General features: G+C 37.2%; 1 long non-coding RNA gene across 3 annotated transcripts in view; it reads right to left on the bottom strand.

Moving 5' to 3' along the window:
• The window catches only part of LOC101730793, a 276111-nt gene that overhangs the window by 144633 nt on the left and 103926 nt on the right, over positions 1-27552 (bottom strand). For 2 of the 3 annotated variants that reach the window (XR_004222696.1, XR_004222695.1), the window contains 2 exons: positions 19133-19210; positions 8742-8932 (listed from right to left, as the gene is read on the bottom strand). This is a non-coding gene — a long non-coding RNA (uncharacterized LOC101730793). The remainder of the gene's footprint in view (positions 1-8741; positions 8933-19132; positions 19211-27552) is intronic. The other variant, XR_001924600.2, reaches the window with a different exon arrangement.

Below are 27552 nucleotides of genomic sequence, written 5' to 3'. Positions count from 1 at the left end.
CCTTTATCCGGAAAACCCCAGGTCCCGAGCATTCTGGATAATGGGTCCCATACCTGTACTAAACAAAGTTAAAATGGTTTGGAAAATCAGATAATCGTCTACTATGTGCTAATGATGTACTTCCTACAAACGTCATTTACTGTGTACAGGTTAGGACTGGGGGGGTGCAGGGCCCACTGGGACTGCCGCTCCAGGGGCCCTGCAGGTGCCCCCAGCCATGTCCCCTGCACCCCCTTAACCCCCCGCAGGGGCCCCCGCTGAGCCTCCCCTATCCCCCACAGGGTCCCCCACCCGATGTCCTCCCCTGAACGTGCATCAGTTTAACGCGTCAAGGGAGGAATGGTTGGCCGGGGGAGCGTCGGCAAGGGTCAGCGCCGGGACCCACCAGGTTTTTTCCCAGCGACCCAGTCTACCATTTCAAATTTTTCCTGGTGTCTCAGCGGCCCAGTCTACTCTTTCCAATTTTATTCTTGAACCAACAAATGTATTTTTTTTAGTTGTAATATTGGTGTGTAGGCGCCATCTCAGTGCATTGTGCCTGAGTCTGAGCTTTCAGAAGGAGCCAGCGCTACACATTAGAACTGCTTCCAGGTAACCTATTGTTTCTCCGACTCCCATGTAACTGGAGGAGTCCCAAGCCGGACTTGGATTTCTAACTATTGAGTGCTATTTTGATATCTACTGGGAGCTGCTATTCATGCAGCTTAGTTACCATCAAGTATGGTTTTATTATTACACAGAAAAAAGAAATCAATAAAAATAATATAATTATTTCCATAAAATGTACTCTATGGGAGATGACCTTCGTGCAATTTGGAGCTTTCTGGATAACAAGTTTCCAGATAAAGGATCCCATAATTGCATTTAAAAAAAATGAAAATCAGCACCTGGTCATTGTACCCAGTTCAGGTTTGATATAACTTACCCCTAAAGGTGGCCACACACGTGGCGATTTTAGATCTTACGAAAAATACAATCTGCCACTAACCATTCAGGACTGAAACGGCAGATAAGGAGGTAGAAACAATAGGATTTCTACCTCCTTCTGGCGATTCAGCCCTGAAGGATTTTGCTCAGGCGCCCAATCAAAATCTTTTAACTGGCCCAATCGTTGAGTCGACCGATATCAGCAGCATTGTGGGTTATGTAGTTCCGGCATGCTGTCTGTAAGCTGTGGAGATGTTGTTACAATTTGTAACATCAGCGTTTTAGTCCTTCCTCCCCTGCCAGGATTTTAAATGATGCAGAAAGAGAGAGAACTGTTTTGCAGCTGGATTTCAGCATATAAATGGTATTTACTTGTTAAAGGAATATGTATATTAGGGGTTTCTGGGTTGTGTGGGGACAAATTTTGGTTCGGAAGCCAGATTTACCCTTTAAGATGTCAGTATCTTCAATCCATTCTCCATTTACTACAAAACATAACTACAAGTGAGGATAATGCTGGACCTTACAGGGTTCTGCATGATGCACACACACCTTTTAGCCCCATGAATAACAGAAGTATTACTTGTTTGGACTTGATATAAAAACACATATGGTAACACAATCCAAGAGCCTTTCGGTGAACAGAATTCTACTCAAGTGTAGGATGCTAATCTCTTCATCAAAGCCACCTCGAAGCAAAACTAAGAGAGAAACATTCTGTGGTTTCACAAAAAAAGATGTATTTACATAAAATACAGATTTGAAGAAGAGAAAAATAGATTTGATTATTGAGATGAGAGAAGTCATTTTGTGTTGTGTGATGTGCCTGACATTTCAAAATATGTCAACATTCAGGTGAAGTTCACGTTATCTGCATTTCTTTCTGGGCAAAAATCCCCAGATATTTCAACAGTTTCTTAGATGCTTATGTCTAAAATAACTGTATTTTACTGCTTTAAAGGTTTCATTTGCCTAGCATGTGCTTGGAAGGAAGCTAAATGCCAACACTATCCAATGCAGAATAGCTTACATTTCTAAAATTAAAGATTGTCTAGTCACAACCCAATCTCCTCCTCTCAGTAGTCTCGAAAACCACTAGCTGATCTTGGATATTAAATACATCTGTTTCATAAAGTTTAATGATTTATTTGTGTCTTCCCTAACCCAAACAGCCCAGTCAAACTGTCAGTCCCAGGCATAGGTGGGTTTAATTGTAGAGGCAAAGCTTCTAATTTCCTACAACAATGGAATTTGCATTGCCACGCCATACATTCTGGGAGATACAGTTATTGGATCCATTATGGGGAATCCCGCTATCCAGAAAGCTCAGAATTACAGGATGATCATCTCCCATAGTCCATTTTAATCAAATAGATAATGAAAATACTAATAATTATTTTTTTTTAATTATTTCCTTTTTCAGTGTAATTATAAAGCAGTACCCCATACTTGATCCCAACTAAGATATAATTAATCCTTACTGGATGATTTCTTCGTAGAATTTAAGTATGGAGATCTAGATTACAGAAAGATCCCTTATTCAAAAAACTCAAGGGGGCTCATTTATCAACACTGGGCAAATTTGCCCATGGGCAGTAACCCATAGCAACCAATCAATGATTGGCTTTTTTCAGCCAGCTGCATGTAGAGCAGTGAATGCAACAATTTGATTGGTTGCCATAAGTTACTGCCCATGGGCAAATTTACTCAGTGTTGATAAGGGACCCCCCAAGATTCTTCTGGATAACAGGTTCTGTACCCATAATATATATTAAATTGTCACTGCATATCCTGCTACAACTTTGGGGCATTATATTTGTAATTGGCATTGTATTTATTCTTCCTTGTGTTCTATAATATACTGTACTACAATATATTTATCTTGTCATGCCTTCTGAGTAGTTATATACATGAAACTGGCACTGCATTTATCCTTCCATGTGCTCTGGGGGTATTATGGGGCATTATACACAGAATTGTATAGAAACTATTTGCTTATTTAGCCTCCCCAAGCACAAAAATCACCCTTTGCTTATGGCCCCAGACTTGTTTTAGGGTGAAGACACACAGAGATACTAGTAGCAGCTACTTGTCACGGCTACTAAAATAAAAATTGTTGGACTGTATCACCAAGTGTACTCCAGTTTATTATAAAGGTTTTAAACATGCTGGTAGGTGTAGTCTGTCAACACCACGGACATATCCAGAGCTGTCGACCCCCGCTATTTTTTCGAGAGTTACCTGATTTTGGCTTCTCTCCTCCTGTCTTCTTCCTCACAATTTTTTGGAAATCCCCAAAAGTTCACATCAAAATCTGGGCACGCATTTTTCGGCTTTAATTGGGCGTTTGCGATGTCACTTCAGGAAGAGAGCACCAGCGCATAACATCACTTCTGGGTATGGTGCACACTGCACTATCCCCTGGCAAAATGACAGCTCTGCATATTCTTAAAAGAGCTCTAAACCCAACCAAAAGCTGTCACACTGGGCCCCTTAGTACTCTATAGAAGTTGATGAAAGACATAATAACAAATAAACCAGTGACAATTCCACTGACCAAAAACTAGTCAGGGACCACCTCAGGCATCTTGCTGTTATTATTTATACATAGATTATTATGTAATGTTGGCTTCTTTATATTACACTGTAATCAGGCATGGGGAGGAAGGACACACGTGTAAGTGCTAAGAAAATTGTGCTTCTTCCAATTCTAATTGCAGGAACAAAGAACATGGAGCCAGATTCACACAAATTAGGTGGCATTTTCAATGAAGGGTTTTTTTGCATTTTAATGCAACCGCTGGATCTGGAGAGCTGTGGAAAAGTTATACCGAACAATATGGCTTTAAGGATACAAATGTGATGTTGCTAGGCTACAGTGCCCAGCATTTCTGTTCATATGTTAAAGTATGCTGGGATTTGTAGTCCAGCAACAAATGAGTACAGTGTGGCTGTGCAGTGAAGTGCTGCAGAGTTTAGATCCCCTTTAAAGCGACACTAATCAGTCCATGGCCCAAAGAAATAAAAAGAATCTTCCAATGTGAGATCTGCTGGAAGCACTGAACACATTTTGCTCTAGCCCAAGCGCCTAAACAGCTCTATATCCTATCGTTAAATTCTTAATTACAGTGTAATACAGGCGAGCCAAAATGACACAGCTATCTCCCCAGTTTAGATAAGAGTAAAGCATCACAGATGTAGCGCTGGTGGTCATGTTTCTCACCGGAGAATCCCTTTATCTTTGTAATTAAGTTTGGGCTGCTGAGTATGGAAACCTGTGCAGACTGAGTCAGTAATTATAATGCTAAAATCATCCCTCCTATAGTGACTAGAGTCATTCTCAGCAAAACATGTGCTTATATTGGAAGTTTTATATATGATTTAACCCAAACAGATAATAAATGTAAATTTATTCCTTTGAGAACTTTTGCAGTTTCCATGAATGCTCTGTTTTTAGTGGTTTGTGGGATAACAGCAGGTTCAGACCGCTAATACCAGGCGTTCAGCTCAGCAGCTCTCTCTTAGAGCCCCATTTATTAAAATTTTAATTTGTGTAATTTTAGAGGTTTTTTTTAACCACAACTAGGGGCAGATTTAATAACACTTTTTTTATTTTCAAATTTGTTTTCCCGAATGTCTGCTATTTACTAACAAAAAGCCACAAGGAAAAGTCGCTCCAAGAAAAGTCGCAAAAAAACTCACCTTCACCGAATTGTTGCTGCAATTTTTCAAAGTTTCGAGACAAAAGAAAGAACTTCAAGGAAAGAGAAGGGACCTCTGCCATTGGCTTCTACATGAACTTGGCAAGTTTAATCTGCTGAAATGTTAAATTTGGATTTTTAGCCATTTTAACTCTCGGAAAAGTCACCGCGTTTTTTCTCTGCAACTTTTTCGAAAAAATTCAAATCGAGTTTAGAATTAAAAATCGACGATTAGTAAATGAGCCCCTCAAACTCACTTTTTAAAAAAAGCATGAATGTCTACTAATTTTATTCTAAATACAAAAAGAACGAATGAAAAAAAAGACACCAAAAACCTCGAAATCCTCACTTTTGTAAGACAATTTTTTTGTGTTTTGGAGTAATTCGTAAAACGCAGAATTTTTAGCGTTAAAAAAAATACAATTCATGAAAACAAAGAAAATACAGGTATGGGACCCGTTATCCAGAATGTTGGGGACCTGGTGTTTTCTGGATAAGGGGTCTTTCCGTAATTCAGATATTCTAATTTATGTCTGCTAAGAAAATTATATAAACAGTAAAAGGTTTGTTTTGGCTCCAATAAGGATTACTTATATCTTGGTTGCAATCAAGAACAAGGTACTGTTTTATTATTACAGAGAAAAAGGAAATCATTATTAAAAATGTGAATTATTTTATTAAAATTGAGTCTATGGGAGATGGTCTTTCCGTAATTTCCGGAACTTTCTGGATAATGGGTTTCCGGATAAGGGGTCCTGTACAAATGTTAGTAAATGGGACCCCATTAGAGTTAAAAGTGTAAATGAATGCAACATGAACATTTGCTAAGAGGAGTCCTCTGAGAAAGATTACATTGATTTTATATTTAAGTACAGACTCACTAAAAAAGATTGTTGTGCTTATTGCCAAGGTGCAGTAACATTATGTTGTTGCTATAATCATGGCCAGATAATGACAGCAGGACCCTACAACACGGTGTGAATGAGACAGACAGAGAACAGGATATTTTCGCATCCGGTTTACATGGCGTATTTGGCCCAGCATTCAATTTAATAGAAACAAATAAATAAGGTTGAGGAGACTGCCTCATACAGACAAAAGCAAACAAAAGGAATTCTGGGAGTGAATTCCAAACTCTTAAAAAAATCCCATTTACATGGGTTTATCCTATAGGCTACAGCTCACCCACTGGGTTTGAAGCTGAAGCCAGGATAATAGCTGATCAGATTCCCAACTACAGACTGGTTTCGCCCTTCTTGGGGGCTCAAGAAATTGTGGGGCAGTGTGTATCAGAGGTCAGGATTGGGTAGCTGTTTCTGCAAAGCCATACAAAAGTCCATTAAAAGTAACAATATAAGACTATACTGTGTTAGTATTTTATTAAATCCAATAAACAATTTGAAAGCTATAAAATATCCCTCAAATCTGTCCAAAGAAGCCGATTAAATATTCAACTTTCATTTGCCAACCTACAGAACTACAACATACAACTTTTCTTCACCTATTACAGTTAGAATTACCTTTTTTCCATCTGAATTCTACTTTTTCCCTTTTTGAAGTTGACATGATTCATGTTTTCCAAATAGGGCCTAGAGTGCTGATTTTGTTTTAATGGGATTATATAGTTATACAGGAAAAAATGACCTGCAACCAAAGGACTTAATCAACAAAACCTTTGTATTAAGTGACTATATGTGTGCAACAGTTTTGGTGATTAAGTCAATCGGGTGTATATATTTAAATATTCTATTATGGAAATATATCCCGTTTTTTCAAGGAGCTGTCCAGGTCAAAACCTGGTGAGAACCAGACAGAAATCCTCTGAATTTCAGATGCAGTAGCCCAGCCCCATCATGCATCAGCGGCTTGTGTGATGACATCGGAAACACGGTAGAAAGGAGTAGGGTTCAGCTGTGAGCTCTGCTATTATCCAGTGTCAGACTCTGATTCATACTAATACACAGTTTAATGTATTTAGAGATGATTTAAGAACAAGACTAGATAAACCATAACATTAATTAGAAAATGTAGTTACATTGTACTGAAGAGCAATGTTATAAAACCGGCAGTAAAATTAGGTTTAAGGCTAGGCCAGGGATGCTTCGTTTGTAAAGTACAACTCCGAGCATGCTTTTGTAGCTAAAGTCCTTGGTCTGACATTTGGCCAATACCAATAAACAAATGCTTTATTGCAATCTAAAGCCACATATCTTTCAACTAAACAGTATAGCAAATACTATAATATGCTGTATGGACTTTAACAAACTCTCCCCTCTCTGAGGTAAAAAATAAATGGTGTCTCACACCCACCAACAGCAGAAGGCTATGTGCCTGACATGCGTGGGTAAGACTGCGTAAGATACTGATGCACTTCCAGCATAAACAGAGCCAATGTGGTGAATGCATTTTAAAGTGAAATTATAGTGTGAAAATACTGCAACCGCCCAGGAGAACTCAAAGCATACAAACCAGATATTACTCAAAACAGTGCTATTTAAATACAGGTCAGAATGTAGAAAGTATGCGCTGTAGACCACAGTGTTTTATATTTACATTCCCCCCGTTGACTATGGCTTGTTACATTTTCCATAGCCATATATCTCTTTAAGAACGACCGAGAACAATGAAGCCAAAGCGTGAGTCACAATTCTTTTGACAACCACCAATCTGCCCTGATAAAAATATGCTGAGATTCAGGGAACTTCCTTCTTCTGCACATAAAACCAAGTGTGGTCAGAGTTTGTTATTATGGGATTGATGGTCTCTGGTGATGCAACTCAAACATGGAGCAATAGCAGGGCAATATATGCTGTATATTTCTATAACAAGTGTTACCGCAGTGTTGTATGTGGTAGCTCTGATTATCTTGTATGGTACTAGATTTGGTCCTACATAATGAGGCCTTTAAATACACATCCTTACACTTGCAGGGCTATTAACAGAGGTAAATGAAAATATTCCACATATTTTTCACCTAGGTCCATATTTGTAAAGGCAGAAAATACAAATTGTACCTGTTTTTGTGTTTTTTGTTAAACACATTGCATTGTAATTTGCCCCTTAGCGCACTAAATTTGTCTTTAATTAATCAGCCATTAAAACTGGCCAAAAATCAAAAAATATTGAAGATGTGATGCCTCAAATGGCTGCCTTTTCTTTGCAAATGGCAACATAAACTAGATTTTCTGCTACAAAGCTTGTGGTTTTCTTTAGTGCATATGAATAATCAGTTATTTTGTTAATAATACAATTTATACCAATCAATCAATGTATTAACTAAGGAATTCTCAACAATTAAATAATACCACTTACTAAATTACTGAAATTTTATTATCATCATCAATGAATTCACTAATAACACATTCTTCCCTTTTAGAATCCCTAATGGACACAAACTCACAAAGGCGTATTTATAAGTGGGTGAAAGTTAGAGTTCGCTATTTGATAAACAAGCCTCTAAAAATCCCATAGAAATGAATATAACATGGTGGAATTTTACTGTTCTGTCAGATGATAAATCTGCTCCTAACTAAATGCATAACAATGATAGGGGAATACAGTGCACAAAAAAAAAAATCTAAAATGTAAAAGTGATTGCAGTTTGATTAAACTTGCAGGGATTATTTTGGTCATTCAGTTTGGTGAGCGTCACCCTTTAATTAATAGATACCCTACAGCCTTATTTATCAATTTTCAAATTTGTGAATTTTAGGGGCAGATTTATCAAAATGTGAGTTTTGAGCTTAATGCATTAAAAACTTCTAAAAATCCTACAGAAATGAATATAATGTGAGTGTTTATGTATTAAACTCTACACTCACAAAAGTCTGGGTGTTTTGGGCCAAAAAAATTTGAATCATAGAAAAATGTATTTTATTTTGCAACACAGATAACTGTAGTCTAATAAAGCTAAGAAAGTGAGAATTCCAATGACATTATATTATAAATAATCTATATTCATTCACCAGTTTAAAGACAATGTTGTAAAGGAAAAGGTATCTTCAATGGCTTGTTATAAACACCCCCAGATATCTCCTGCTTTTTGCCTAGAGAATGTATAGCTCATTAATATGTACAACAAATCTCATTACAGTTCTGTTTCAGATTTCCTACCTCTGTATAAAGTTCCCTCTGATCCAGCACAAGGAGCAGCTGCCTACATGGCATTGTGTCAATCCACCTGCAGTGGCTTTCTGCCCAAGATGGTTGTCTCCCAGTGAATAGTGGCACAAGGAGCATAGTGAGGAGTCTAAAAGGAGGTCCATCAGTGACCACTGACTTTGCATTCTGGATGTGTCTTATATCTAAAATGAAAGGAGATAATAACCTCACTATGATCCCGGTACATCTACAAAAATATTTCCAAAATTATAATATAATTAAAAGTATAACCAAAAAATGAAACAAATGCTGAATAAAGTAAAATCAAAATGAAACATAATGGTAACATTACTGTAATACATATAATTACCTATAAGCCAACTGTATGCAATGTTGAAATTGTTTATTTGTTGATATAAAATAGGGATGCACCAAATCCACTTTTTTGGGTTCAGCCGAACCCCCGAATCCAACACAACGGATTCTGCCGAATCCCAAACAGATTCTGGATCGTGGATTCGGCTGAAACCAAATCCTTCAAAAAAAGCCTGGATTTGGCCCGAATGCCGAACCGAATCAGAGCATCCCTAACAGCTATAGAAGCTCAGGCCTCTACAAACATACATTGTCATGTTACTATGCTACTATGTCACATAAGGTTTTCATAGGACCATTTTAAAATTTGTTCTTGAATGTATTTCTAGGCATTATATTTAAATGTAAAACAAGCTGAACTCATGGGTGGATATTTATAATTGTAAAAATACAACAAAGCAAACAAAGTCAGGGAGCCATGTAACAATTATCTCATTTTATGGGCCGTGTGAGTCAGAAACCTGACGCTAATGTGCTTGACAGATGAATATGAGAAAACTTTCCCGTTACCCATTAAATAAAAAACAGCCAGAGAAAATGTAAAGAACTCACCAGCAGACGGTTTAATAGGGAATGAAAGTAACGAGGCTAGTTCTGCAAACATGGCTTTGTAAAAGAACACACTACTAAACAGAAGCACCAATATTACTGCTGAAGATGGTTTCCATAAACTTATACAGTACTGAGATATAGTTGACTGTAAATAAGCATTCAAATGTACAATATGTCAGTGTTGTTGAGAAATAGATATTAAGATTTACATCTACCTAATTTTTTTAAAAAAATGTAAAAGATTTTCAACCTGAGTGTAACTAAAGTTGCACGGCTCCCCAACTAAATCCTAAGTAAAGTAATAACCTAGACATGTTGTACATTATGTTCAGGGATTCTCTACCAGCCCAAGGCAACCACGGCCCTTTAGCAGGAAGATCTGTGCCCCCAAAGATGCCCCAGTAGCTCCCCATCTTCTCTTCTGCTGATTCACTGCCCATGCTCTGTGCTGCTGTCACTTATTGAGATTAGGGACCGATGCACAATATACTGTATATACAGAATATAAATGTAACAATACAAGGCTGATTTGTAAATAATAATTATTAGCACATGGAAACTCTGAAACCAGTGCAGTTAGTATCAGAAATGAATAATCAGCCAAACCTAATTTTCTGCTTGGTAATTTACTACGACCCCTAAGCTTAGCTTCTCACAGAGCACACTGAACATGTGCAGAGTCACTGACACTTCTAACAGATTCCAGTACTATGACCCACTATGACAACTTTGAAGTACTAGATCATTACTACTATAGAGATGCTAAACCTTTAGGTGCAGTAAGTTATGTATATAAAATATGGCATTTCTAGACATATTCATTTTTAGGGTTTAGTTCTTCTTTAAACTGCCTTATACATATCATTAAATATTTTTTTTTTATATCTTTCACTTTCAGTCACTGTTTGTCATGTTTTGTGTGCACACTCACTGAGCACCTAACAGTAACAAGCGAAAAAAAAAAAAAATTAGTAGGTTCGTCCTGCAAAACAAAGTGTGGGAGTAAAACAAACAGCTTTGTCCATTCACTGGCTGGTGTAACCCGGCATGTATGTGTGCCCTTGGTTTGTGTGAGGGCATAGTGGCTTTTATGGACTGTAGCACTTAAAATGCAGGATTTTAATTTTCTACAATGGTTCTTATTATTAAAATTCATTTTATTTTACCCTGACATCACAACAATGGTCACAATGCAGCCTGATGGCCAATCGAGGAAGCACATGCGTGACCAACATGGAAACATCGCTGAAAATACTACACAGGACCTATCTGGTCCCGGCTCGACTATGCAAAATCTACCCTACATGCGAACCACACTGCTTCAGAGGATGCCAGGAGGAAGGCACTATGCTTCATATATGGTGGGAGTGCAATATTGTTTCTAAATACTGAGATACAGTATGCCACATACTATCTAAGATACTTCAAGTTACATTCCAAAAAGATCCTTTTGCCCTACTCTTAAAGGAGACATATCCTATAAAAATTATGAATGTACCCGTGAATTATACTCTTCTAGATATAGACGGATTGTGCTTTAAAAAGTTGTTTCTGACTGATTTATTGAGAAATTCCACAAAAACCTCACTAGCCCCGCCCATTTGTTCCACTTCCTGCTGGCTGAATTCTCTGGATGAGCTGGGGAGCCGGCGGCCCTCCGCACACTGCACTGTAGGATTGGAACCAATCAGCAGCTAGGCTGACCTGATAGGGAACTGAAGCCTGTCTGTGCTTGTGTGAGTGCAGGGCTGTGATTGGCTATCCCCCTCCTACTGTGCTTCTGGCAGGGACCATTAGGACACGCCCACTCTTCATTTCACACTGGACGGAGAAGAGATATGATCTATAGGGAGCTCCAATAAAGGGGCCATTTTTACAGAGAGGATTAATTTTTAGCACAAAGGGAAACCAGCACCATATATTATTCATAATTGCCTACAAAATGAGGGTTTTTCCCATTTATCCAATATGTCTCCTTTAAGTAAAAAACTAAGAAATTCACAAATTCAACCTATAGACTGTGCCTACATATACTCATGGTAGCGAGACTCATAATTGCAAGTAATTGGAAAAAACTTACCATCCCTCTGACAATGCTGAAAGCAAAGATAATCAACAAAGCAACCAATGAAAAACTGACATGAATGCTGCAAAATAACATGGAAGCATACAACAAGATCTGGCTCCCCTGACTAACATATGAAAATGACCCCTTGTTATTCTCAGCCTTACATGCCTAAAATGACCCCCAGTTTAAACCCAGGGACAAAATACCCTATCCACCACCAGCCCTCTCTTTCTTTTTACTGTTTTAACTTAAGACAACAAAACCCAGCCGCCGACCTTTATTTTATTTTATTTTACTTACTTTTTTTTTTCTTCTTTTCATAACTGTTGTTTCTATTTACTGGGACCAAAGTCCTTATTTTTGCTGTATTACAATGTTTGAAAAAGTTAATAAAACATTTCAGTTTAAAAAAAAAAAATCATTTTATTTTGTTTATAAGCGCAAATGATTATGTTTAAAAGCGCAATTTGGGCTGCTAGGATACGGATAAGATTAGTAATTACAGGAAGGCCATCTTCTATAGAGTCCATTTTAAATAACTCTTTTCTCTGTAGTAATAAACAGTACCTTGTACTTGATGGCAACTAAGCTTCATGCATTCACATTGGTGTCAAAATAATCCTATTGTTTTTTACATTTAAATATTGTTTTAAGATGATTTAAGGCTTCTGGACCCCAGGTCCCAAGCATTCTGGATATTACATTCTATAAATGTACTATATTTTTTATAGACATTTGCAAAATTGAGGGGCATAGTTTGCCTTTTTTTAAAAGTTGAAAAGGGCAGAAAGGGCTCGTGTTTACACAGCAGATAACAGATAAGCTCCATAGAATACATTTAATTTAGTTTCAACAGAAAGATAAACAGGGGTCAAAAGCCATTCATGGCTCTCTACAGGAAAATAAAATGTAAAACTTTCTCACATAAATGATGACATTTGTTGCCAAGAAAGTTTATTTGTAGGTGCTGCATCAACAGACACAAACGTTAAATGTAAAAAACCATTTATATATTTTCACTTTATGACGTTACTGGTCGTTTATCAAACAAAAGAACTATCAGCGTTACAATAATATTAACTGGGAATGTATTATTTATTTTCTCTGAAAGCTTCAGATTTACTTGTGAAAAGAGCGAGTGCGTGCTTAGTCATAATAAACAAATAATGACTTGTTCTGAAGCTGCAGCAGCCCTGAACTTGTGTACACACTTAAGACTGAGATTTCTGGTTTCAAAAGGTGTAATCCCTTAAATGCCTGCAGAGGAAAATAGGAACTGAATGAGCCTTTCACATACAAGCATGGGGCACAGAAAGTCAGGCACCTGCTCAGCCGGACCTTGCATTTTGGTTGTGACGTAAGAAGTGGATCTTTTTATTGCTTATTGTAGTCAGTATTTCACAGGCATATGCCACTGCAAAGTAAATAGCCACTACATGCAGACAATGCTTTTCCCTTTTTATTCATCATCTTACTTAAGGGCTCTGGCACACGGGGGGGTTTAGTCGCCCGCGGCAAAACTCCCTGTTCGTGGGCGACTTATCTCCCCGAGTTGCCTTCCCCCTGCCATCCCACCGGCGAACATGTAAGTCGCCGGCAGGATGGCAGACGCGGCGGGGCGATTTTGGGAAGTTTTGCCGCGGGCGACTAATCTCCCTGTGTGCCAGAGCCCTAAAGCTCGTAAAGGAAAAGAAAACTCAAAATCAATGTGGGATGACAATTTGCTATACTGCCATTTTTATCCCTGTAAAGCAAAGAAGAAGCAAAGAAGATGGTGGCACAGTGCTCTGCTGGAAAGTACACTAGGCTGTACATATTTTAAAATAAAAAAGTAAGTTTTTGTTACTGGGGAGGTGTGGGTGTCAAACAAGTTTGTAATCTCTCCCCACATAATTTAAAGTTTTCTTCTAAGGGGAACTCTGGCTTCTGAACCAAATTTTGTTGAAGAACCCCACACAACACAGAAACCCTTAATATACCTATCACTATAATGTGTTCCTTTAAAGGACAAGTCAACCCAAATTATAATTCTAAGCAACTTTGCAATATACATTCATTACAAATTGTACATTTTTTTTAATTATTTGTATATATAATTGCTATTAAAAGCAGTGTTTGTCTGTCCTTTTCTATTCTCTGCCCTGGTGGCTCTGAAAAGTCAGCACATTAACAGAACTATCTTGCTGGAGGAGACTGACCTTTGCAACATTGTTTAAAAAGAAAAAAACAGGAGTTCAGCAAATGCTGCTTTCAACAGCAATTACATTTACAAATAACTTTAAAAGCACTTAATTAATAAATTCATATCGGAAAGTTGCTTAGAATTATGTTTTCTTTTATTAGGCAAAAACTAATTTTTGGGGTTGACATGTTCTTTAAAAAGTATGAATAAATACCATTTTTATAAGCTGAAATAAAGCTGCAAGACAGGTTTTCTCTTCCTGGCAGGGGAGGAGGGACTAAAACATTGATGTTACAAATTATAACAAGTTCCCCACAGCTTACAGACAGCATGCAGGAACTATATAACCCACAAGTGAATAAGTGATGTTCCTTTCCTTATTGACATCACGTGTGCAAGGGATTGTGGGGTTTGGAAAATGCATTCTGAAGGCAGGCTGAGGACAGTCGACTACTGTTACATTTTTTTTGAGTCTCAAAGTAGTCTCCTAGATCAGCAGGAGAACATGGGGCCAGGCTTGGGTAACTGTTCCAAACCATTTTATTACATTGAAAATCATGAAAAGGCTGCATTTTTTTTAAGTAATGTATATTGCAAAGTTGCTTGAAATTATGTTTACTTTTCAAAAAGCTAAAGTTGTGTTTGGGTGAAGTTCCCCTTTAATACAGTAGTAATGCACATAATTCCTAGCATATTTATTGCTATAATCATTGCAAAGAATAATATTCCCTATGCTATGACATATTAAAAAAAGGATGTGAATTCTGAAAACTGAATTATTGTCCCTTATGTATTTTACTGTACAGTTTTGCCCTATATAATAATGAGCATTTCTGTCAGTGGTAAAGCATTGTCAGTAGATTGCAAACATACTGCATCTCTTGTTACAGGAGTAAAACTGTAAATCAGACATCTTAACACTGTTTCTCATAATCATGCCAGGTTTCTAACTTGTAGAATTAAATACTTGAAAATAAGTGCTCGTTCATCCAGAAATTCCAACTTAAATATAATGGCATCAATGGCACACATAAGAGCAATTATTTAAAGCAATTACATGGGTATTTGTCCAAAAAAAAAGTTCATATATATTTCTAGATTTGTTTTGTATTTAACACTGGGCTAGACCATTTACGTGTGTAGGGTTTCCTGTTCTACATTTAACTTCCAGCTTAATTGAAAAATATTTTTTACAAAAACAAGCAGAATTTTTTTTCAATTTAAAATACCCTTACAACAAATTTTGGAGATGTCAATAACCCAACCAACGTATAATTAAAAGTGTCTAAACATCTAACATCTAAATGATTAAATCCCAAAGAAGTTTTGCACATAATGTGAATCAGATTTCCTTCTGGAATTCTATTGTCAGTAGCAAGATGGTTGCACCTATTAAAGCGTGGAAGTTTAAGGAGCTCGTGTTTTCAAAGCCGATGGAAATGTGTAATTCTAATCTTTGTTAGCAATAAAAAGGATTATTTTACAGGCAGGTAAAACAAATGGCATTAATCAGCTCAGGCATCTGACTTTCATTAAAAGGTTAATCTGTTTCTAAACGCAGCCCAAAAGGTGCCGAAAGTAATGCCTCTATTCCTTGGTATTATGTCTTGATTTTGTATCAAGGACTGTATCTCATACACAGAAACACACTACACTATGGCGACTTCTAATTCAGTCCAGCAAACACCTGTAGCTCTAGGGAGCAAGATAATCAGATTTGTAATAGTTTACAGTTATACTGAAAGTATCTTATACTGAAATTATAAGGTTATGTTACTGAGCTTTTTGTGCTGCAATAGGTTTTATGATCTAGACTCAAACTCAAATATACGGTATATCTTGCATTTTTAATTCCACTATTATGTTTAAAAAAAAAAAGGTATGACTGCTACTATTTTTTTTATAGAGTCTGCTTTCTGTAGAAACAAATCAGAGCTATGTGTGTACAGTATACGGGGCCCACTAAATCACCACCTTTGGTGGTACTGTCTATTTCACCCAATATCAAATTTATTATCTATAAGGTGCTGATCAAAAATTGCTGTGAGTATTGCCTACTAAATCAGCGGCTAAATGACAGGCTGGCGTGAATAAATTGTGTTGCAATCGCACTGAATATAATCAGTGGTGAAACTGAAGGGGGATCAGAGCCTATGCCTAGAGTTGACACCTTTTGCTGGTAGATGTTGTGAAGAAGGGGCTGGGCGTTGGCGTAATGGGAGGGGCTAGACTGTATAAGGGGGCAAATCTAAGATCTAGACAGGCTGGATCGAATGGCTGGTAATTAGTCAGCTCAGCTGGTAAAATACTGGCCAGGTGGCAACTAGTTATGCCTGAGAATGAGTCAACCTAGTTGAAGAGGACCCATAAGGTATGTCAGGGGAATAGACTACAGATTGTATGAACGGGCAATTGTGAGTAGTGCCTACAGGTTAAAGGGTTTAAAAAAAAAAAAAAGTGAATCAACCCTTATACCCCATCTATGTATATTATTATCAATTGTGAAATTTTGGCCAGGTGAGGAAACCAATCAGTTGCGGCGAAGAAGGTTTGACAATAAAGGATAAACAAATATCTGCATTTGATTGTTTGGCCTTTATATAATGGTGCTACGAGATGCTATCATACTAGATACTGTCAATAACAGTCCTCTGTGAACTATTAAGCACTTAAGGTAAAAAGAATAACATTATTCAAGACACAGTCACTTTAGTTAACATTATAGGGCCGAAGAAATGTGGAATGAGGAAAGAAATACAGTGACAGAACTGACCAAAACCCAGTGTTTTATATACAAAGCTGAATTCTAAACACAAATAACGTTAAGCCTACAATATTTGAAATTGGCTGTTACACTTGCACAATGTAAATATTATTTTTAGATTTAAGGCATATAATCTGACTCTCAAATGTGCCAAACAAAAAAACAGTTGTGAGTGTGCACTGGAATAGAAGATCTATAAAGGCTGTAAAAGGGACTTTAAATAAAAAATTTAAGAAATGCCTTTAACAAACAAAAAAAGCTAAATGTTACCAATTTTGTATCATTGATAATTATGCTTAAAGTTATTTTGTCCTTACGTTCAAGCAGGTCATAAAATAAGTGCAAAGGGCAATTAAAATGAGCAATTTCTAGTGAGCAATAGTTTATATGCCATTCTTCATCTTGTGAAATGTTACGGTTTTTATTACATTCTCTCTCATCCTGATTTCTTTCTTAGACAAATATCAGCTTGACCCTGTATGAATTGATTTAAATTGTATAGTTCCAATCCACAGCAAACGCTTGTCTGCATATAATTCTTCTATAATAGGAAATGAAGCATATTTAAACGAAAAGTGCAGACGTGTTTTGTCAGGAACCCCCTAAGGTTCTTCTGTCAGCAGCTTTAATCACTTGCTTACTATTTCATTTAGTGAAATGGTCTGTTTATAGTAGTGACGCAGTATTACTATCCTTCTTGCAAAGTAAGCATACCTCAACACTCAAGAAACATAAATTAGGGGCAGTATTTTCTGAAACCCTGAATAGTCAGATTTTATTATAGAAAAAAAAGCAAACATTCACCAAAAAACATGGCAAGTAAAAGCTGGTGAGGCTGTATAGAAGTCTATAGGAATATTCTCTAACAGCTTAATTTATTTATTTTACCAGTTTAATGGGAAAACAACAACATACATTTAAAAAAATTCCTATTATAAATCAAAGTGGCTCCAGACGTGGCCAATGGATGGACAAGTGACACCGCATGGGATATTTTCCAGCCTCAGTGAAAATGAATAGAAAAATTTGATTTTCGCCAGTGTGCTTGTGGCTTAAAAAAATCCACAAAAGAAAGAGTTTTTTTTTCTCAAACGCAATTTTTTTTTTTATAAATCTCCCCTAAGCCATTTGCATTTAACAAGATCTTACTGTGTGAGCACTCAATAACACTATGTGCAACATAGCCAACACATTGATTTTGAAATCCACTTTAAATATTTAATCTTGGTCTCACCATTTCAGTCCAATTTATATTACCAAAACAATGTCTTAAATTACCCACACTATGGGGCTGACTTATCAAAGTCCGAATTTCGGACTTTTAAAAGTACTTATACTTTTGTATAAAATCCGAAAATTTCGGATTGCATCATGGTCGTAAGAAAATATTGTGGTATAATCCGAAAGTTCCGAAATTTTCGTATCCGAACAACCGTAAACAGCACAAAAAAACTTTCTGACTTCTAAACCTTCAGTGCATGATTTTGGAAGCCTTCCATAGGACTCAATGGCACTCTGCAGCACTAGCCTGGCCCAAGGAAAGTCTCCCATAGGGCTCAATGGCACTCTGCAGCACTAGCCTGGCCCAAGGAAAGTCTCCCATAGGGCTCAATGGCACTCTGCAGCTCCAACCCGGCCCAAGGAAAGTCTCCCATAGGGCTCAATTGCAGAAAATACACACAGTTCCAAAATTTATTTATTCATACTCATTCGGACTTTCATGAATGGGCCCATAAATCTAACAAGGCAAATGAAACCTGTGGGCTTTGTGCTTTCAAAATAAAAGAACTGCATTTACAATGCTATAAATTGAGCAAAACCAGCACACCAAAAATAAATTCATGTATTGAATTAAAATTCAATACATAATTCCAGTCACTAAACAGTGACTGCAGTATTGGAATTGCTGAATCTTTAGCTCCAACAGTGCATTTTAGCAAATGGAAAAACACCATATACCTCTGCATGCTGTTTGTCACTTAGATGAATAGAAACAGCCTGTGCATTTTGGGGTTAAAAATGAGAGGTGGCACAGAGGGGTATGGGGAGCTTTTTCACAGGCTTAAACACATGTGCAATTGGTAAAACCTAATGTTACTTTATAGCACTATATTTTACATAATGCAATTGTTAGGGGTTTTGTTCAGTCATATCCAAGTATGTAATGAAAAGGAAAGGAACAGCAGTTTGCAAATGTTGATAATTTTAAATGTGATGATTTGCCTTTTCTCTTATTTTCCATACAACAAACTGAGTGACAAATGCTCTTGCTTAAACTAAGCGTTAATAGTACTATTTAATGAGGCATGTAATAAAAATGTGTTCATAAAAATGAGCAATGTCCAGCACAGATACACCTTGCATGGGAAGCAAACTGACACAACAATGGGCAACCAAATTGCCATCTGTGAGTGCGCTGCTTTATACTAAGATCTTTAAATACATCCCACATATCCTCTTACCTGAGATGTTTGCAACAGTCTTCTTCATCCCAGCAAGTTTTCTACTTGGTTTTTCACCTCTTTCTGGTGGAAAGCCGCCTGTGGAAAAATATAATTTTAGTACTTTATACAATATATGATACCAAAACCAATAGATCAGCAGCCAGCTATTTTACAGGTGTGTTGTATGCACATCAGGAATTTTGTCTGCACACCACAACACAGCTTTTGCAGAGTCCCACCACAAATCGGATTTCCCTAGAACAGGTTAATTAAACATACTCCTTCCTAAAACTTTCCTTCTCGTGGCCTTGCTTTCCATATGCACTCCAAATGTATTGCACATGCAAGGATTCTCTAGGAAAAGTCAGCTGTACCCAGGGCAGACAAGAATTTCACTGTCAAATCATCCATTATTAGAGCTGGTTTTATCGTCTAACGTTGCTTCAAGAAGCATGCTTTAACCCAGGAAAACATGTCGGCATAACCGGGAGTACCATAACATTTAAGAGGAGCAACACTAATGAAAAGTTTGTGTCCCCTTTAAGCTTATCCTGTTGGTCACATAAAGCATAAGGAGTCCTAGTATTTTGGCCTTCCCACCATCTATACTAACACACTACAAAGTACAGCTATAATATCAGCATCATAAAACCTATTTTTATCTTTTATGTCACTGAACTATAACATTAATTAATGTTAACTTAAACAGGCAAATTTATCAGCATTCAAATTCTAGTTTTTAACGCAATTTGAAGCTTTTTGAAACAAATTTGAATTAAGGTTTAGGAAACTCAAATTTCTGAGATTTATTAAGCGCAAGAAACTTGAAATACTCCAGTTTAAAAATTCAGCTTCTATAAACTGACAAGATTGAGTAGAAGAAGTCAACTGGAGTTGTCCAAGTAAAATTCACCCAATTTTGCAGCGTTTTGAGTTTTTTTCAAGAGTTTGAGTTTAGTGAGTTTTCAAGTGTTTTTTTTTTTTTTTTTAAATTAAAAAAAAAATCACAAATTTGACTAGGTCTTTGCCTGTGTGTTAACAAATATATGTAGGGGATAGAAAGGGAGAAGGGCATGAAAAATGAAATTGAGAAACTGGAACTGTAGAGGGAAAGAATGAAACAGAAAAGGTGAAAAACTCAAAGGTGAGAGTAAAGAAAGGGAGAGATGACTGTGCGTAAAATAAAACAGGAAAGGAGAGAGTGAGACAAATGTGCATGAGGGGGGAGTAAAACGGGAGTGGGAGACGAGAGAGGGAGAAAGTAAAAAAAAAAAGAAATAATACGGATAGAGACAGGACAGGAGAGAGCTAGATCGTGAGAATAAAGACTGTGAGGACAGTTGAAGAAATGAAGTATAAAGTGTAGAGGAAACAAAGCAGAAGGGAAAGTGGCAGAAATTAGGCTAAAAGACAGCAATTGAATGAGACAGAGACAGACTGCAGGGAGAGAGCACACAAGCGGAAAGCGTAAGATAGTGGCAAAAAGTGAAAAGAGAGACAAAATCTTAGCTAAGGGGATCTTGTGAAACTGGTCATTTTTAGTCATTTGGCAATGTCTACATACTCTCAGATATTATTAACAAAAAAATCCACACTGATTCCTTGTGCAGTCATGTGTCCCAGAAATGGGTGAGAAACATGCCGTGGCTGATATGCTGTTTGCTCAGCTATGGTTACTATGCATTAATCATCCCAGTGCAGAAGCAGAGTGTAACGTAGTTTTAGTCATAGTGCAATAGAGGTCTCTTTAGAATAATGCTAAAAAGATAATTATATTCATGCTTTTACTCAGGAGATCTGAGCGCAACGGGATCTCCTGAGAGTCTCTGTCTTCCAAATGAGCTCATTAAGACTTCGATCTCCAAATCAGCCCTTAATACATTCTCACAAGCTTATGGGCTGCATTTTAGTTTGACATAAACATCATTGTAACACCCATGCAGTCGTACTGCTGAGCCAAACATTACTGAAATTTATCTCTTCGGTTCACTGGAAGAAAATAAACCATTGTTTGGAATCCATAGTAAGCATTGAATAATAGATTGTGTAATACACTTTAAACTCTCCAATGCTGGGATGCTGCAGCTTTTAACTCTGTATGCTTATATTAAAGGGGTTGTTCACCTTATTTTATTTATTTATTTTTGTAATTTAGCTACTTGCTACAAGCATTTTGGAATTTCAGCAGCTATTGCTAGGGTCTTCTTTACCTTAGCAGTCAAGCAGTGGCTTAAGTCAAAGACCAGAATATGAAGAGGGACTAAACATAAAGATAAATAAAAAATAATAAAAAGTAACACAAAATTGTAAGTTCACAGAGCAATAGGTTTTTGGCTACTGAGGTCAGCGACTCCCATTCAAAAGCTGGAAAAATGAAGAAGAGAAAGGAAAAAATTTAAAGAGTCTAAAAAATAAATAATGAAGACCAATTGCAAAGTTGCTAGGAAAGGTCATTCTATAATGCACTTAAAATTAACATAAAGGTGAACCACCCCTTTAACAGGGGCATTAAATAACTCTTAAAAGCCATTTCAGTAGTAGTTCTAAACCTGTGCTGATGCAATTGTGCATGTTTTCCCCTAAAAGTCACCTTATAAATAACATTGCTGCAGCAGACCGTACATTACACTGTCATCAGGAAGCTACAGCTCAGGGCTGTGCCGAGAACACGAGACACTATAAATTTACACCAGACTTAGTGATCAAAGCCACAAACATTTTACAGTAAAACGAAATGTTATTACCGTCTACCTGGCAGCTGTGGAGTTTGGGGCTTCAGCTTACTTTCATGCACTAATAATCCTTGGGACAAACAACATTTTGTAGCTCAGCTGCAGCAAGAACAGCAAACACAAGAAAGAGGCACAGTAAAAAAAAAATAATAAAATGTATCAAAGATAAGCAAAACCCTTTGCTGATGATTAGGTCAATGTTTTTCCAGTGACTAAGAGTGAAATAAGAGAGATGTCAGAAAAGGCAGAGGAACAATGCTGGCTTCTAGGCGTTTTGTGAACCACAGCTAATGGAATCATCGCACAGTAATAATTTCTTTAAAGGATAAGCTAGCAGATTCCACCTACTTGCATCCCACTTAAATCAGACATATTTCTGCTCATTGACATATTTTTTAGTATCAAATTGGCGCTCCAAGCAAAAAAAAAAAAAAAATAAGTTTCAATTTTCACTGAACGTCAAGGGCCCTTTATGTATTTTTAATTTCACATTTCTGTACACACACTCATATATATATATATATATATATATATATATATAGATACAGTACATACATAAAGATATATCATTTATATACAGCCAAACACACACACAATAGCATGTGGCTCATAATTATAATTCTCAAATGCCCCGATGCCAATTCAATCCAGTATGCAAGACTCTTAGAGCCGGATTATGGGCAATAAGAGCCTAGAGCTGAACACAATAATGGGCCTATTCACTGCATGATTTAACCGTTAAATAGGAAACTGACTCAGGGGTATTGCAGCTATTATGTTAGTTAGACAATGCTTGCCCTCAGACTAAAGTTTAACTGGCTGTATAGGTTAGTGATCGGTCCCATAGGGGTACACGTCCAAGAGAAATTGCAGCATATAAGTGGATATGCAGCAGAAATTACCAAAAAAACAGAATGCATCCATATTTACATGAATTGTTGTTTTCATAATGGTAGGAGAGGCTAGTTCCATGGTCCCTGTGCTAAGAAAAATGAGGTGTTAATGTTGAGCAAGGCACCAAATCTGAAGGGTCTATTTATTCACCTCTATCTGAGCCACAGTTAATTCAGGCCTGGAAACATTTCTGCTGAGCAGCACTTTTCTTTCAATGGAATTATTCTTATTGTCACCCTTAAAGTGCTGCTTCTCTGCCCAACCCCTTCTCTCAGTGTTCCTAATCGCTACCTTGTGTATAAAAGCTTGTGCCATACAGCCAATACATTATACAATATCAGCCCCACATCATGGTACAGAAATAAGTGTTACCCACTGGGCAGCAGACAATCTAATGTACATAAAATATAAACAGCATTTTCTACTTTTTAAAGGGTCTTGGATATGAGCCCTGTCTTAGGGCCATGGTAGATGGGGAGAGGAAACTTGAGAGGAAACCACGGCCCTTAGGAGCAGATTTATCAAAATGTGAGATCTAAGCTCACCACATAAAAATTCACCCAATTTTATATATTCCCATGGGATTTTAGAAGCGTATTTATCAAATGGTGAACTCTAACTTTCACCCACTGAATAAATAACTAAACTTCTAAAAAGTACAAAGGAATAAATAGAAAGGAAATGAGGGCTTTTCAGTAAGAAATCAGGACTGTGGGCTGAGCTGTTAAAATCAGGACTGTCCCACGAAAATCAAAAAAGTTGGGAGGTATGGAGAACCAAATTATGTAAAGAACCCAAGAACCCCTTTCCAGACAACTCCAGGTCTGAGCATTCTGCATAACAAGTCCCATACCTGTATACAGGTTTAATATGCTTGCTGGAAGGCTGAAACACTCAGGCCTGGATTTGTGGTGAGGCCCGGGCCTAGGGTGGCCACCCAGTCGCACCTAAACTTTGTTCACATACGGAGCACTGGGGACGGGATGCGCTGAAGTTTTCTGCCCCCTCCTCCTGTCCCCAGTGCTCCGTATGTGAGTTAAATGGATGTGCATGCGTGCAATCCTGAGGGGGAAAGGGCCGCTAATTACTGTGGCCTCTGGCGTTGGAAGGAGTTCTTATTTGGGGCCTGGTAGGTATGCTGAGTATAGCATTCACCAAGACCTGCTGATCATAGCTAACACCCAATTCTCACCTTTTCTAGAACATGACTACCTAACTAATGCATGAAAACATTATTGTTAAAACATCGAACACTGCTTTCACAAATAAATATATAGCAAGAATAAGCATATTGCTGTGTTTTAAGGATTTTTGGACTATGGCTGAAGATCTACTGCCAAACCTAAACAGCAGGAGGTTTTGCCCAAAAATTTGCCCAGTTCCCATTTAAAATTTCGAAGCTTTTGGTGTTTCCAGCATCGCTCTGACCAAAATGTGAATATTATATTAAGTGACACATCCAAAATTTTGGCCCACACTTTACCAAGCCCTTTACCAAACCCGGGTTTTATTATTCACTTTTGCTGATGAATCTCTTAAGAAACTAGCAACACCCTTACGTTGCAGTGTAGTAAATGGGGGAGTCCATTTGGACCTTACAAGAAATGAAACTGAGCCACACAATAGGCGCTTGCCTCGCATTTTGAGAAACACTTATATATATCATCTCCAGAGACGTTAAGGTTAACATATGGGTAAGTAAATGGAGAGGCACTTATTTGGCATTCTGAAGAAATGGCTACCAATGAATCTACTTCTTTCCAATGAGAATTGCCGTTTCTAACTGCAGCTTTCAAGGACCCTCAATAAGAGACTTTACAGCCTTAAAACAAAAGAATCTTATGTGCCTTTGTGTAGAAATCCCAGTGGCCTCTGCACTGAATTATCCACCTGTGCCCATATGCTTTCCAAAAGCCTTCCCTGCTGGAGGTCCTCTAGTAGGGTGGAGAAATCCATAGTTACTGTATGGACTTAAAGAGACTTGCCAATCATATCGATTCTCACAAACCCTTCACATGGGCGCAGGTGCTTTCTTCTTTTTTTGTGTAATCTCAGGCAGATTTGTCACCCTGACACTAACAGATCTGTCTGTGCTCATGTGAAGATATTTTAAAGCAGTCCCAAGGGCTGACTGCAGACCTCATGCTTCATTGGGTTTGTGCTGAGCAATACTGGTAGCACATAGCAACACTCACATTTCCACATTTGACCTTCTTTAATGTACAAAACATTAGGAGAGGATCCAATCAATTGTTCTAAATTTCACTGTATTAATGCTAATTAAACCCTGGGAAAACAGGGCTCCTCCAGATCACAGCGTTCCCTCTGGGACCATATATGAAAATAAACTGATACAGTAGACTAAAGACTAATAACAGAGGAGGAAAAAAATCTGACATGGAAAAGGTAATAATGAGAATAGGGATACAAACACAAAAGGCATAATAAGAACACAACAAGGCTAATTAAAGTACGTATAAGTATAATGGAAGTGGGACTCATCTGCCCAAAACTGTTACAGACACACAAAAAATTAGATTCATGAATGCACATTCTCTGGCCTTAGTGTTTAACTAGCAATTCAAGCTTTTGTGTGAGCTGTGAGACCCCGGTAATGAGGACAGTTTAAGAACTCTGCAAATAATACATACATTTTAAATGATTTAAAAGACAAAAATCTGATATTCACCTCATATATAAATGCAAAAATATGTATGGAGAAAAAAGCAGAAAGTAAATTGCTAGCAAAGGTCCAACATTCAAAGGCTGATTTTATTTTCATCACAGATGGATACCAAAAAGATTCAAATGCAAAAATATATTATGTCAAATGTCATTTGATAGGTTGATGGGACATTATTTGGTTGGCTGCGAGGCAACACTGACATAATGTTAAGTGTTAGTACATGTATAGGACCCGTTAGAATGCTCAGGACCAAGGGTTTTCCGGATAAGGGGTCTTTCCGTAATTTGGATCTCCATACCTTAAGTCTACTAAAAAATCACTAAACCGTTAATTAAACTCAATAGGATTGTTTTGCATCCAATAAGGATTATTTATACCTTAGTCAGGATCAGTTAAAAGGTACTGTTATATTACTACAGAGAAAAAGGAAATCAGTTTTAATATTTTGAATTATTTGATTAAAATGGAGTCTATGGGAGACGGGCTTTCAGTAATTCGGAGCTTTGTGGATATTGGGTTTCCGGATAAGGGATCACATACCTGTACAGGTATGGGATTCGTTATCCAGAAAGCTCTAAATTACAGGAAGGCCATCTCCTATAGAGCCCATTTTAATCAAATAATTCATTTTTTTAAAAAAATGATTCCCTTTTTCTCTGTGATGATAAAACAGTACCTTGTACGTGATGGTAACTAAGCTGCATGAATCCATTTTGGTGACCAAACAATCCTATTAGGTTTACTTAATGTTTACATTATTTTTTAGCAGACTTAAGTTATGGAGATTTAACCACAGGTTTCAAGCATTCTAAATAACAGGTCCCACACCTGTATTACCATCATACATGTATTTGTGGTTTGTTAGGCTCTTGTACCTAAGGGGACCCACTTTGGGCAGGGTCTGTGGCAGCTGCCTCTTACTTATAGCTCATGAAATATAGATTTTGCTTTTTTTTCATCCAATAAATATAAATATTACACCAAATACAGAAAGGGAATTACATCTATATCACCAAGCTATGATGTCTACGTGAAAAATTCTAAGAAAAGCTCTAACCCTAAATTAGTCTTAGATTTTATTGTTCCACTACAACCTCAGTAATTTGTAGCTCTTAGTTATTAACCTTTACGTATATAGCATCACAGATTATATCATTCACTGCAGACATGGAGCTTTCAAAATTGGCTCCTACCGCATTAGGGTCAGATTTAATCAGGAACCCATTAACCTGACTGTATGTTTAAGCAGTGTAAGATAAAACCCCACACAGACACAATGAGAACATACAAGCTCCGTGTGCCCAGAAAGTGCCTAGAATAAAAGTGAACTTAGGACCCCATCACTGCAGTCTCCATGCCACACTCCTACAGAATCCTTTTATCCTGAAGGTCTAAAATTTATAAATAAAATTTACCTGATTTTTACATCCCCTCCTTTTAAGTTTTTTCTCATTAGCACAATTTTTTTCAGAATTTTACATCTTTTTTTTCTGGTCCCCTGGGGGTTCTACTGTATGTCAATATTGACACATTTGCTTTTCCTTTATAAAGATACAGCAGTATGTTGTACGTGATGTACTGTAAGTAAGCAACCATACATCCAATCCATAATGCTCCAAATTACAGAAAGACCCCTTATCTGGATAAACTCAGGAATCAGGAATACCATGCAACAAATTCCATACCTGTATTCCTGAATGACAAATAACAACAGAGAACCCGTTAAACAATGTACAAACACAAAGAAACATATCTGACAGTATACCTAAGCTGAAGACGTAGGATCACTTACACAGGCAGCAAAGCCACAAAAATATCTACAGTATTAAAAACAAACTTGCACAAGTGTACATTATTATTTCCGTTTATTCTGTTCCCACATCCACTGGTATCATTTCATTAAGATTGCCCAAATTAAAATGATATTGCCTTTCACAACTGAATAGTGAGTATATAATATATCTTTCTATGTCAATTTTTTTGTTCACCTTAAAACAGTTCAGACAATGCATTATGTCACCGCTGAGCCACCTCAGATAACCCAGCCTAAGGACAAGGAAATGGACAGTCTCATTTTAATTGCTGTGCATTGATTTGTTTTGCTTTTCTTGTAAATCATCATAAGA

The sequence above is a fragment of the Xenopus tropicalis genome, chromosome 5 (assembly GCF_000004195.4).
Source record: "Xenopus tropicalis strain Nigerian chromosome 5, UCB_Xtro_10.0, whole genome shotgun sequence".
Taxonomy (NCBI): Eukaryota; Metazoa; Chordata; class Amphibia; order Anura; family Pipidae; genus Xenopus; species Xenopus tropicalis.
This window is presented reverse-complemented; position numbering and strand designations above follow the sequence as displayed.